Genomic DNA, 14,572 nt, shown 5'->3' on the forward strand with positions numbered 1-14,572 from the left:
CAGGAGTCTCTGCGTCCTGGATCTGGGGTTCTTAACCCCACCCCCCAGGACTCCCCCAGCGCCCGCGATCGCAAAAGCAGTTTCTGTGTGCTAGGAGCTGGAAGATGTCGTTTCCCCGGTTCTTTCCGTGCCGCAGCCTCGCTCCACCCTGCCTGGGTGGGCACTGGGAGGGAACTTCCTTAGCACTTTCAGAGGTGGAGTTAGGGCGGCGCAGCTGCGTGCTGGAAAAAGCACCCAGCCAGACGAGGGAACCTGGGTTTAGGACCTGCCCTGCCCGTGACCGAAGGGATGATTGAGGAGTATCCCAGCCCCAGAAAGCCTTGGTTTCTGTAGCTGTAAAATCGTTTTCCTAATATTTTCTATTTCTCCGTGGTCCTTCGCGTGGCCAAAAACATGCCTTATGGGTCTGTTATCCAACCGACAACCCAGTCTGGGGTCTGACAACCCAGTTCTTTCAACCTTTATTAGGTTGAAGAAGGTCCTTGAATCATTGTCACAGAAGATGTTCCAAATGACTTCAGTGTCTCACAACTCATACAAAAATCGGATCTCTTGGGGAAGAGAACTGGGAACCAAAAAGCAAAACCTGTTGTGCCCATCATGTACCAGTTTGTGGTGACTCTGACTTCTCCAAGTATCTGCCAACCTCCAGAACAATAAAGAAGTCGAGAAGGCCCCACAGGGATGGAAGGAAGAGGCTGCAGAGAATTAAACGTCAGTTTCTCAAACTTTCAAGGACATAGCTGGATAGCTTCAGTATGGACTTGCTGGATTTCCAAAAAAAAAAAAAAAGTGCCGAATGCTTTACTGTGTTCCGGGAAGCATTGAAAGCACTTTTTATGTGCACTTGTATTATTATCCCATTTCCTAGATGAGAAAAGTGAGGACTGAAGAAATCACCTGTCTTACCAAGGGTCCCACAGCTTGTGAAATAATAGGATAATAGATCCTACTCTGGCCCCAAAACACAAGCTCTTAAATTCTTCAAAATTTGACCAAAATAGGATTAAAATCATAAATAAGGAAATACCTGCAGGCTCTCACAGGAATACAGATGAGAGGCCTTTGGGGCCTTAGAGGAAAAGATGTGGCATTGGTGTATTGTCACTCTGTGATATTGAACTCCAAGCACAGCATGCCGAGACAGTTGGGGTGTTAGAAGAGTAAAGTTTGCATGTAGCCATACAATTCTGGTTCTGCCTCTGACCAGCCACATGACCCTGAACAAGCCACTTCACCCCTAGGCCTAAGTTTATTTTTTAAGTGGAGTGTGACATGGAGGTCAGAGTTTGGTTGAATTGCTTCATCTCTGAGGTCTTTCCTGGGTCTGAACTTGAATGAACGTATACTCCTCCAGGCAGATGGCATGCCTATGGAGGAAGCTCAGTGATAAAGCCAGGATGTCTTGGGGAGAGGACTGTTTTCACTCTGCCTTTGGAATCAAAATGAATGTTGGGAATGCTGCTGAGTGTTCCATGGCCAAAACAAAACACACACAAACACACCAAGATTTAGCACTAAGTCTGTGGCCTCATTTTAATTTAAATAATTTTACTTCTAAATTAAAAAAAAACACACACACACACTATCAATTTAAAAGCCCATATAACAAAAAATAAAAATAAAAAATAAAAGCCCATATAAAGTACATCTGACCAGCCGCTTTTCTCTTTCTTTAGAATAGATCGCAGAAAAGCAATACTACAAGTTACATTTTTTAAATAGGATGTCCAATGCGAAGTGAAGAAAGCCTTTCATTCTCTAAATAAATATATAAAAACTAGTCACACGCTACTTTCAAAAAAACTGAAAAAAAATTTCCTAAGTCTACATCACACTCAAGTCTCCTTAATATGCGTCAGAGGGAACAGGATGGTTGATGGCCTGGGTCCCAAACACATCACTGCAGATTGACTTTATAACTTTGCAGTTTTAGGAACTTGTCAATATTAGATAGCCCCCAAAATACTTCAACTGTCCTAAGCCTGACTCAAACTATAAATACAGGCAGAATTTCATGGGCCTTCATGATACCTCTCACCTTCAATATATTCCTCATACTAATTTATTAATTTTATACCTTCAGAAACACTGAAATCACTTGAAAGCAAAACAAAACAAGTTCACCAAAAGTGAGCAGACCTTTTTAGGAAAACTAATGATCTTTAGGGACCTTCTACAAATGTTAAAATCGTATATATTATTTGTGTATTTGTTTTTATCCTTTCTCTAATACCAATTCCTAATAGAATATTTGAAAGCTTACAATAATAGTGGGAAAGAATAATGGGGAGCTTTTTAAAAATACACATGCTCTCTGTATCCCCTACTCCCCATATCTTACTCATCTTAGTCCCTGAGTCTAGGGTGGAGGCTTTGGTTGGTATCTGTATATGTGTATCTATCATTTTTTTAGACAGTATTTTATTGAGACATAATTCACATTCAATCAAAAGCACAATCCTAAGTGTACACACTTGATGATTTTTTTCATATACATCCATATGACCACCACCCAGTTCAAGATATAGAAAATGTCCATCAGCATAAAAATTTCCCTCCTGTGACTTTTCAGTCAGTATCAGCTTGCCAAGCTAACTTCTACCAGTAGTTTTGCTAGTTCTCAAACTTCATATAAACAGAATTACAGTGTGTGTGTGTGTGTGTGTGTGTATACATATAACAATTTGCTTATCCATTCTCCTGTTGATGTATTGGACAGGTCTATTTTGAAAACATTTCCCAAGTAATTCTGTTATCCTGGCCCCCTCTAACTCAGAACCACTGACTTAACAGCAAAAATGTAATAAAATAAGCCTAGCTCATTAACACCTACAAAGACATTAAGCAACAGAGAAGGAAAGAAAGAGAACACTTTGGGAGAACCAAATGTAAGAGTGCTTTAATCGTAGCATACATCCAGAGCTCCTTGTTAATGAGAACAAATTAGCAAATTGTGATATGAACTTCTTGTTATCTAGTGATTTTTTTCAAGCTACATGATTCTGCAGAGCTATTGTGTATAGCCACACTCTAGAAAGAGTAATTCACATGCATAATTGGTACTTTCGGCAAGATTTAAAGTACACAATGCCACTCCATGAGCTAGAATAGTCTGGAGTGTGAATGGCGTCCTCTAGAGTTGTACCATGTGGTGACCATGGTATTACAAGTTCTCCCTTTAGAAATTGTTTCATGGTACCTGCTTTAGAAAAATCATTTCTGAAACAGGCGACTGAGCCCTTCTTCCCTCCTGGTGCATCTTTGAGGGGGAGAGAAGTGGCCACAGCCCAGCCTTTCCCCAGGTCGACTAAGCCAGTAAGTCACATTCTTCTCAAATATTGATAAAATAATGAGAGACTTTTGTGGAAGTATAGATTAGATGAAAGTGCCAAACGTTTATTTGGATTTGCTCTCCAGGCTCTTTTGGAGGCTCTCCATACCTGCACCCTTTTATGTTACATACTTCTCCAGTTCATCATCTGTCCTAATGTCTCATGCTGTCATTCCTGCCGCACCCTCCTCTCTGGCCACTGAGCCTTGTGGTCATTTCTTCTCCATTTTATTTCTCTTTCCTTTACCCACTTCTCAGGAGAAGGCTCTCTGCTTCCCAAAGGGACGGACGACTCCCTGACCTGAGCCAAAGAAGAAAGGGCCCCCATTCCCATGCCTGTCAACCTAAGCCACAAGTGAATTATTGCCTTGTTACTTCCTTCTGGAAAGAATGTCAAACATTTTTATGTTGTATTTTTTTCAGGCTGGAAGGAGAAAGATGAATATGTCCTCCTGAGACACTTTGCCAGCTCCTCTGGTAACTACAGTTGACCACATGGGCAGTGATCTCAGTTAGCTATCTGGACGTCAGGCAGATTCACTCGAGGCAGATCCCTAGTTTTTGCAATGAAAATGCACAAGATTCAGCCAGTTGGTTTCTCTTTAAAAAGTCTATACAATAGCAGTGTATATTTATATTTATCAAGTACACTCTGGAAAGAGTAATTCACATGCATAATTGGTACTTTCAGCAAGATTTAAAAGAAATGTATTCATTATCCTCCTCTACTAATTTCATCTGGGCTTGCAAACCCTTTGAATCATGTTTTAAAGGTCCAAGCTTCCTGATCATATTCACCTGACTCAGCTTGCTGACTTTCCCCACCTCCCCCAGCCCTAATATTATCTTCCAGCTTTTCAGGCTTGATAGGAAACACATAGCTTATCTCCCTACACACTGGCATATACACGCACACATCAAATCACCGCAACCTCTGTGCAGCGTGCTGCTAATGAAAAGCTTACCCAAGCCTTATTGCTCAAAATTGTGTTAGGTGGAAAAGGAGGCTTTTACTGCTCCTGCAATCTCTTCTAGGAGAGCTTCGTCATTGTGATTTAAACAATTTTAAACTTTATAATAGAATAGAGTCATTTAAAGAAGAAAACATTTTTCATAGTCACTTACATATGGTTTTTAATCTTAAAAACATACTCTAATGTTGAGTGCAGCAGATCTAGTAGGCAAGGTCAACTGTCTTAGTATAAGCTCCCTCAGTTTAAGAACAAAACCCCACTTCAGATTGTTCAAGCAAAAAAGGAATATATTGGCAGGATGCTGAAACATGTCATGGAATCCATGAGAAAGAAGGGTGGGACCAAAGAACCATGAGGGTACTCTGCTTTTCTCCCTCTGTCTGGGGGTACTATCCTCAACTTTTGCCCATATCCAGGCTTAATAGCTATGTGACCCTGGGCAAATAACTCTCACCTGAATTTCCTCAAAAAGGGGAGTGATGTAAAAAGGGGAAATGACAAACATACCTACTTTGTAGAGTTGTAGCAATGGTTAAATTAGTCAATATGTGAAAAATTCTTAGAACAGTACCTGATATACACTGAGCTCTCAGTATGTTACCTATCAATATTATCATTAACCTCATTCTACTTCTGCAGGCTGGTTTTCTCTCCTTCAGCAGGGACTGGATCTCAAATCCAAATTCTCAAGAGAAAGAACATGGCTTGAGTTGAGTTGTCAACCCAGGATCTTGGAGAAGGACCAGGCTGCTGTGGTTGGACCCAGCCCTTTGTGTGGGAAGAACAGTTCCCAGAAAGGAGAGAATGGCTGGAAGAGAGGGGGCCCACAATGGGGAAACCACACCAGTAAGGGAACGGAGAAATTTTTTTTACCAAACTGAAGTCTTAGGAATCCCTCTGTTTACTCTGTAACTATCTACACCATCTATGCAAAGGGCCAAACCTGGCTCCCCATGTGTAGAGAAGAAAGTGACCCACTAGGGAGGGAAATGACCTAGGGTAGAAGGTAAGGGAACCAATATCCACTGAGCATTGGCTATGCTCTAGGTAGACTAGGTCCCGTGAATATATAATCTGAAGTAATCCTTGTGACAGTGTTTGAGTATTATAAACTGAATTGTGTTCCTCCAAAATTCATATGTTGAAGTCCTAACCCCCAATATGACCATATTTGTAAGTAAGACCTTTATGGAGATATTTAAGGTTAAATGAGGTCATAAGAGTGAGGCCCTAATCCAATAGGACCAGTATCCTTCTAACCGGAGGGAAAGACAACAGAGTTCCTCTCTCTCTATGCAGGCATAGAAGAAGGGCCATGTGAGAACATAGCAAGAAAGAGAGCAAGGAGAAAGATCTCCCCAGAAATTAACTCTGCCAGCACCTTAACCATGGACTTCCAGCCTCCAGAACTGTAAGAAAATCACTACCTGTTGTTTAAGCCCCATAGTCTGTAGTACTTTGTTATGGCGGCCTGGGCAGACTAATATACTCAGGTTACTGTTTGTTGTTGCTTCGCAGAGAAATAAATTGAGACCTCACAACATTATGTACCTTGTACTTAGACATGTACTAAGACAGTAAGTGCCTAAGTGAATGGTAGAACCAAGATTCACACCTCCTCATTTCTCCTTCTGAAGTTCGTGTTCATTTTCATCCATCGTGTTGCTGCAAAGTTTATCAAATACCACTGTATGTCAGGACTGGGGTTAGGTGGTGGCTGAAATTGGATGGGATGGTAAAAGCAGGGGTAATAAAAACGTCAGGATAGAGTGTGTTCTAAGTTTCCACGACAGTGATTTACCAGGGGACAGCTCTACCTGGCTGATATTAAATTGTGCTAATGAGAAGACACATAGCCAGAGTCTTTGTCTACAATTATTTCAAATCCTTCCTTTCCCAGGTATATACACCTGAGTGTATACAGCAAAAGGGGAAATGGAAGTGCTGTTAGATCAGACAGCAGATTCTTTCAAAGAACATTAATACCTTGCTACTGTTTGTTCCATTGGCTCCTGAGATGCCTAGAGTTAATGTTCTCACCTCCTAGCCTCATGAGGTCCAGCAAGTTGCAAGTCGGGTCCATGGTCCTTCTAGCACACAAGAGGTTGCTTTTGACTGGCATGAGGTCACACTTTCTGGGAGTGTGGAGGAGTCATTTCTGCTCATGACAGCAATCTCAAAAAGTCAGAAATACCCTAATTTCTAAGAATAGTTAGTTATGAATATCCCATCCATGAACTGAACATTTTTTCATCCTGTGTATATCCCTACCTTGCCCAGCTCTTAGGAAGGTACACTGCTATAGAATTTGCCATGGCTGGCCAAGGAGCCATCAACACCCTCCCTGAGCTGCATGAGGGCAGGTACATGATAGCTATAATTATCCCCATTTAATCTTCTCCAAAATATCTGCCTGTTGCCATTTTGTGGTGTGATAGTGGGACTAGGTGCCAGGTGGCTAAGAATAACTGGGATAGAAAAATTCTGAGTGCAATCTTAAAATTATTGTTGATGGGAGATAAAGTGTTGGTTAGGCACACTATTATGGGATGTCAAGTCAGCCAGGACATTTCTGAGTAAAAAACGTCTATAGACTCCCCTCTACATGATGTACATTTTTCACTCCTTTCCCACCATCCTCAGAAGAAAAATATTTGGAGCTAGGGGGCCTGTCTTGACCTTCTCATAATTATGGTGTTCAGAATACAGGGGCCAGTCCAGATATGGCTCTCTTTGTGACGTTGTCTACATTTGCTAGTATTTCTAGCTACACAAAACCTCCCAAACTGTATCCAATGGGAGGAAGCTGGGCTACCCTCTTCTGGGCCACTGGCTTTTCTCCTTCTGGGAGTCCTAGATGACAAATCTAAATAAAGCCCCATAGGTGGCAATTCATTAGTTTATTTTTCCCCCCACATCTCCTTAGTTCTGGGCTTATTTTTTAAATGTAATTTCAACACCCAGATGACATTGTCAACAAGTAATAATGCAAACTGAACTACCAGATTGAGGGACGTGAGGAATGGACAGCCTCCTGGACAGACTGCAAATCCAGAGATGACTAAAAAGTAAAACAAGAACACGGGGCATTGGTTTCTGACATGGGAAGCTACAGCCAGCACCCCCTCGGAGAGGTATAGGACGGGAAAGGAACCTTCTGCTGTGATTAGCGAAAAGGAACAAACTTCTCTGGGGGAGGGAAGGATCGGGTCGTGTTTAGGATGCCTTTCTAAAGAACATGGGCACCTCGGCCTGCAGGGGTGAGATAGGGTTACGTACGCGTATGGGCAGGGCTGTGTAAGAGAATCCAACAGCACTAAATCAAGCCCTCCCCTAGGACCTGGCTGCTTCCTGGCCACCTCCCCTAGACTAAGGGGTGACTCAGAGTGGGCCTGGCTCTGGGACTTCAAACATTTCTGAGTAATTCCCACGGACCTGGACAAGGGCAATTAGAGGACTGGTTTAGAATGACCACTGTGGATCAAAAGATACTTCCTGTGGCCAGCAGGCAGAAGGCAATTGCCTAGGAAGCTCGATTTTGAGGTGTCTTCTGCTCAACCAGAAGGCAGAGGTGTCTTCTAACATACTAAGTTGTAGGGGCTAGAAAGAATTTACTAACATAAGAGGGCACACACTGGGCTTCCCTCCATGGTTGGCACCCCTGATTTAGCAGAGTTCGCAAAGACAAAGTTTTCAAGTGGTGAAAGAGAACCCGAATTTCTAGCGACAGATGAAGACCCAAATGATCTAGCCATTGGCTACCTCTCTTATCTAATTTCCAACTACTCTTCCCTGGCTCACTCCACTCCCAAGCAAGATACTGGCATTCTGCCATTCCTTGAACATGCCGAGTACGCTCCCACCTCAGGATCTTTGCACTTGCTGTCCACCCCACACCCCCACCCCCACTCCCACCATAAACTCTACTCCTCCAGATGTTTCCAGTCTCCAGACTGGCATCTGACGTAGTAGACCCAAGGCAGTAAATAGTCGTCCAGGGTACATACTTCAGCTTGCTTATCTGGGCTGACCTCCTGGCTTTGTCATTCACTAGCCGTGTGACATTAGAAAATTCTTGGTCATTATTGCTTGAACTATTGGCCTCCTTCCATTTCCTTTTGTTCTTCTGGTGTCCCTAACAAATGGACTTTGACACTTGTCTGATTCCCCAAATTTCTTTTCTCTTTCCTTCCCATTCTTTACCCTATCCTTTCCCAATGCCTCCTGCGAAAATTCTGTGGCCTCATCCCCCAGTTCAAATATTTATTTGATACTTTTATTATTTAAACAATCCATTGAATTCTTTATTCCATAATTATAGGACTCTTTAAAGTTTAACTTTATTTTTTCAGCTTTCTTGAGGTATAATTGACAAATAAAATTGTAAGATATTTCAAGGGTACAATGTGATGATCTGATATATATGTGCATTCAGCTAATACATCTATCATCTCGCATACTTACTTTTTAAAAATTTTTTTATTGTTACGTTAATCACCGTTCATTACATAGTTTTTGATGTAGTGTTCCATGATTCATTGTTTGTGCATAACACCCAGTGCTCCATGCAGAACGTGCCCTCTTTAATCACCAGGCTAACCCATCCTCCCATCCCCCTCCCCTCTAGAACCCTCAGTTTGTTTTTCACAGTCCATTGTCTCTCATGGTTCATCTCCCCCTCCGATTTCCCCCCCTTCATTCTTCCCCTCCTGCTATCTTCTTCTTTTTTTTTTTTTCAACATATATTGCATTATTTGTTTCAGAGGTACAGATCTGTGATTCAATAGTCTTGCACAATTCACAGCGCTCACCATAGCACATACCCTCCCCAGTGTCTATCACCCAGCCACCCCATCCCTCCCACCCCACCCCCCACTCCAGCAACCCTCAGTTTGTTTCCTGAGATTAAGAATTCCTCATATCAGTGAGGTCATATGATACATGTCTTTCTCTGATTGACTTATTTCGTTCAGCATAACACCGTCCAGTTCCATCCACGTCGTTGCAAATGGCAAGATCTCATTCCTTTTGATGGCTGCATAATATTCCATTGTATATATATACCACCTCTTCTTTATCCATTCATCTGTTGATGGACATCTTGGCTCTTTCCACAGTTTGGCTATTGTGGACATTGCTGCTATAAACATCGGGGTGCACGTACCCCTTCGGATCCCTGCATTTGTATCTTTGGGTGAAATACCCAGTAGTGCAATTGCTGGATCATATGGTAGCTCTATTTTCAACTTTTTGAGGAACCTCCATACTGTTTTCCAGAGTGGCTGCACCAGCTTGCATTCCCACCAACAGTGTAGGAGGGTTCCCCTTTCTCTGCATCCCTGCCAACATCTGTCATTTCCTGACTTATTAATTTTAGCCATTCTGACTGGTGTGAGGTGGTATCTCATTGAGGTTTTGATTTGGATTTCCCTGATCGCATACTTACTTTTGTGTGTGTGTGAGAGAACATTTTTAGTTCTACTCTCTTAGCAAATTCCAATTATACAATACACTGTTATCAACTATAGTCACTATTTTATACATTAGATTCTCAGACCTTATTCGTCTTATAACTGAAATTTCGTACCCTTTTACCAAACTCTCCCTATTTTCCCCAGACCCCGGCCACTGGCAACCACTGTTCTACTCTCCGTTTCTACTAGTTTAACTTTTTTTTTAGATTCTACATACAAATGATATTGTGCAGTACTATCTTTCCCTGTCTGGCAGAATTCATTCTTAATAATTTTTTAAAAGATTTTATTTATTTATTTGAGAGAGAGAGCATCAGAGAGAGAGAGCACACACAAGTGGGGGGGAGGGGCAGAGGGACAGGGAGAAGCAGACTCCCCACTAAGCAGGGAGCCTGATGTGGGGCTCAATCCCAGGACCCTGAATCATGACTTGAGCCGAAGGCAGATGCTTAACCAACCGAACCACCCAGGCACCCACATTCTTTTTTTTTTCTTTTTAAGATTTTATTTATTTATTTGAGGGAGAGAGAATGAGAGACAGAGAGCATGAGAGGGAGGAGGGTCAGAGGGAGAAGCAGACTCCCTGCCGAGCAGGGAGCCCGATGCGGGACTCGATCCCGGGACTCCAGGATCATGACCTGAGCCGAAGGCAGTCGCTTAACCAACTGAGCCATCCAGGCGCCCGGCACCCACATTCTTAATAATTCTAATTCCTGTATTCAGCTGCTTGTTCTCACTTTCTGTTCCCAGTAAATTCTCTCATCTCTTCAAGTATATTTATTATTCTGGCTTTAACTTCTGTTTCTGTTTTCCATGAGCTCTGCTTTCTCTGGCATAAGTTGTTCAGTTTGTTCTCCAAATTTACAGTTCTCAGAATCTGCTGTCTGAGTTCAGCCTTGTTCCTTCGGAGCCTTGAGCTGCCTTGATTCATAAACTGCACCCATGAAGACGGGCAGATGTCTAGCAAGATTGTGCTTCTCCAGGTGAATTGGTGTGTGTATATTTGTGGTCGTGGGCCTTTGCGGGAGACACGTGGTATTGTGCTCACCTGGTCTCCACAGAACCTCTGAATAATCTCTTATTGGAGACAGCCACTCTGTAATACAAGTGGATGCCCACAGGAGGGTGAGAGCAGGAATATGTGTGTGTGCAGAGGGTTTTCTCAGGGACTGGTCAAACTGTCTACACTTGGGGTCTTCTGCTTATAACCATATCAGGTCAGAGCTCTACCTTAGTTACCCACTGCTTCTGGCCTGTCCTCTGATATCCTGGCCCTGCAGTAAGTACCAAGAGGAAGGGGGAAACCTGCCTAGCGCAATACAGGGATGAGGAAAGGGCAGAACTAAAACATTTTCCCCCAACCCTGGTCCCTATTTATGACCCTAGGCCCTCCTAGTTTCCCTGCCAGTTGACAGAATCAACCTCTATCTATCCCAAGAATTTCCAGGGCTAGTCACTGAGAACAGCTCTCAAGTCCATCCTTGCTTGCAGCATCTCTTCCAGAGAGAATAGAGTGCAGCTGTGTGTCCATCCTAGGCCGCTCTGCTGTCTTGCTCCACATTAGAGCCCTGTACATTTTCCAAGATCACCAAGCTGGGAAGTGATGGGATTCAAACCCTAGTCTCTTTTCACTCTATATCTTGTGTTTTAATCCCAACCAGGGTTTGTTGAAAGACAATTGGGTCAAATTATCCATCCCACTAAAAAAAATACTTCATTCCAGGTATTTCCCACTAAATGGAACCTGGATCCTTAGAGAAATGGTGGACTCCAGGTCTGAGGAAAGAAACATACAAGAAAGCTATCAAAAATGGGCGCCTGGGTGGCTCAGTTGGTTAAGCGACTGCCTTCGGCTCAGGTCATGATCCTGGAGTGAGTCCCTGGATCGAGTCCCGCATCGGGCTCCCTGCTCGGCAGGGAGTCTGCTTCTCCCTCTGGCCCTCCCCCCTCTCATGTGCTCTCTCTCATTCTCTCTCTCTCTCAAATAAATAAATAAAATCTTAAAAAAAAAAAAAAAAAGAAAGCTATCAAAAGAACACTAGGGGCAGGGCGCCTGGGTGGTTCAGTAAGTCGAGCGCCCAACTCCTGATTTCAGCTTGGGTCATGATCTCGGGGTCTTGGGATCCAGCCCCACACGGGGCTCCATGCTAGGTAGGGAGCCTCCTTCAGGATTCTCTCCCTCTCCCTCTGCCCCTCCTCTTGTTCATGCGCCCCTGCACTCATGCACTCATGTGCGCACTCTCTCTCAAATAAATAAATCTTTAAAAAAAAAAAGAGGAACCAACTTGAAGAGATTCTCAGTGACTAATGATGGGTAAATTTTAGTGTCAATAAGGATAATAATGGCAATTATGTGTAACATTTCAACTGTGTTTAATTCTAAGTTTGTCAAATGATATTAGAAAAAAATTAGTTCGTCACCACTAAAACCAACTCATTATTTTGAAAAATGTTAAATGGAGGGATACAAATAAACCAGCTTGTCTTTCCTAAGAAATTATACCACTGGTAATCAAGTAGCAGATGAGAAGGGTTTTTTCATTATGGAAATATCCTAGAAAATAAACAGAAGGGATGGTAAGATTAAGAGTATTATCATTTGCCACCTCGGATGAAGTAAGAATCTAGGCACAGGCTTCAGTAGTTGCTAACATCACAAAAAGAGACATTAAACTATTACTATTTTTCTTGAGAAAAATAACCTGAATCTGACCAAACCTCTTTAATAGATTCAGCTAATAGCTGTCAAATACAAAAACAAAAACAAAAACAAAAACAAAAACAAACAAAAAAACCCCCCAAGAGCCCAGGAATATGTTTGAACAGACCTTAGAGATGCAATCAGCAAAATGTAAGATGTGGAAAACTCTAGAAGCTAGTGGAGGGGGAGGGGCAGAGGAAGAGAGAGAATCTTAAGCAGGCTCCATACTCAGCACAGAGCCTGACACAGGGTTTGATCTCACCATCCTGAGATTGAGACCTGAGCCAAAATCAAGGGTCATTTGCCTAACCAAATGACCCACCCAAATGCCCCTAGAAGAAAATATTTTCTGGGGCACCGGGTTGGCTCAGTCGTTAAGTGTCTGCCTTCGGCTCAGGTCATGATCCCAGAGTCCTGGGATCGAGCCCCGCATCGAACCCCGCATCGGGCTCCCTGCTTAGCGGGAAGCCTGCTTCTCCCTCTCCTGCTCCCCCTACTTGTGTTCCATCTCTCGCTGTGTCTCTCTCTGTGAAATAAATAAATAAAATCTTTAAAAAAAATTTTTTTTAAATGAATACCTTTCAGCGATAAGGGAAAGAAATAGGAATAAACTATAGATTAAAAGAGACTTAAAAGATGTAGATGTATCAACTATCACAACATGTGACGTTATTTGTATCCTAATTTAAATAAACTCTAAAAAAAAGCTGTTTATGCCTTTTATGAGGACATTTGAACACTGAATAGATATTAAGGAATTATTGTAAAATATTTGAGATATGCTAACTGGTATAGTCTTTATGTTAAAAATAAAGAGTGTCCTTCTTGTAGAAATATATATTGAAATATTTATAGGTAAATGTTATATCTGGATTTTGTTTCCAAAAAAGACAGAGGTGGGAAATGAATAGGAATATATGTAAAACAAGATTGTCAATGAGTTGATGATTGTTAAAGCTGACTAATGACTATATGGGGGTTTGTCACACAATTCTGGTTAATTTTATATAAATATGAAATAATGAAGTTAAAAACCTAATAATAATTAGAAGTTTATTAATATATATATTTTTAAATGTGTTCTCATTTCAAACAATATTGAAGTATTTAGTTAAAAGGTGGATTATCTGTTTTCACATCCCATTTCCATTTTAATATTCCCTGGAGATAATCACTTTAATTTTATACTGATACAAACAAACGTTTTATGTGTTTTGAATATATTTTTTTCTTTCCCTTAAGTGCAAGAAAAAGCCAAGGCTAAGCATTAGCGACTACAAAATGTTGACTGTGAGTCATCCTATATTTTGGGTGAGACATACACAAGATTTTCTTTTTTAAGTCTAGAAAAATCTGTGCAAAACTTAACAATATAGGGGAGAAAATGAAATTTTCATTTGCACGATATTTGAGATTTGGACTTATCAGAGTAAGTTCAAAGGTACCTTACTTTGGAGAAAGACAATATAAAAATTTCAAACTTATGGTTGGGCAACTGCCTTCCACCCAGGTCATGATCCCAGGGTCCTGGGATCAAGCCCCATGTTGGTCTCTTTGCTCAGTGGGGAGCCTGCTTCTCCTCCCTATGCCCCCCACCGCCCCCTGCCCCTGCTCGTGTGCCCATGTTCTCTCTCTCTCTCTCAAATAAAAAATAAAATCTTTAAAAAATTTTTCAAACTTAGAAAACACATTTGTTTTAGATCAGGTAGAAGGAATTTCTAAGTATAACCATACTTAGAACCATAAGTATAACCCCAGGCTCCTTTAAAAGGTGAACACGACTGTTGATTTTAATTTTTAAATTTTATTTAATTTATACATAACTTTTCTGATGCACACACCCCATGGTCTATGATCTGGATTTGAAGTCAGGAGACCTGAATCCTTAGGTAAGCTCTGTATAGGGCACCAAAATAACTACTCAATCCTATCAATTCAGTTTTGTCAACCATTTGTTTCCACTGGAATTATTCCATTAAAATAGCTGATAAGTTAATCATAGTAGACTTGTCCAGGAAGGAGGAGAAAAGCTCAGCAAGCATGCACATATAAATAGAGACCAAGTGTCATAACTACATGAGCCTTATTT

The 14,572-nt window shown here is 41.7% G+C and overlaps 1 long non-coding RNA gene across 1 annotated transcript; it reads left to right on the forward strand.

Moving 5' to 3' along the window:
- Positions 1-100: 100 nt before the first annotated feature.
- On the forward strand, positions 101-5,719 carry LOC135364718 (uncharacterized). The gene is made up of 2 exons (XR_010412294.1): positions 101-5,154; positions 5,608-5,719. It is a non-coding gene; the product is annotated as an uncharacterized LOC135364718 (long non-coding RNA).
- Positions 5,720-14,572: the final 8,853 nt, after the last annotated feature.

The sequence above is a fragment of the Mirounga angustirostris genome, unplaced genomic scaffold, assembly GCF_029215605.1.
Source record: "Mirounga angustirostris isolate CCGP_5_RB_7025 unplaced genomic scaffold, mMirAng1.0.hap1 SCAF_6, whole genome shotgun sequence".
Lineage (NCBI taxonomy): Eukaryota > Metazoa > Chordata > Mammalia > Carnivora > Phocidae > Mirounga > Mirounga angustirostris.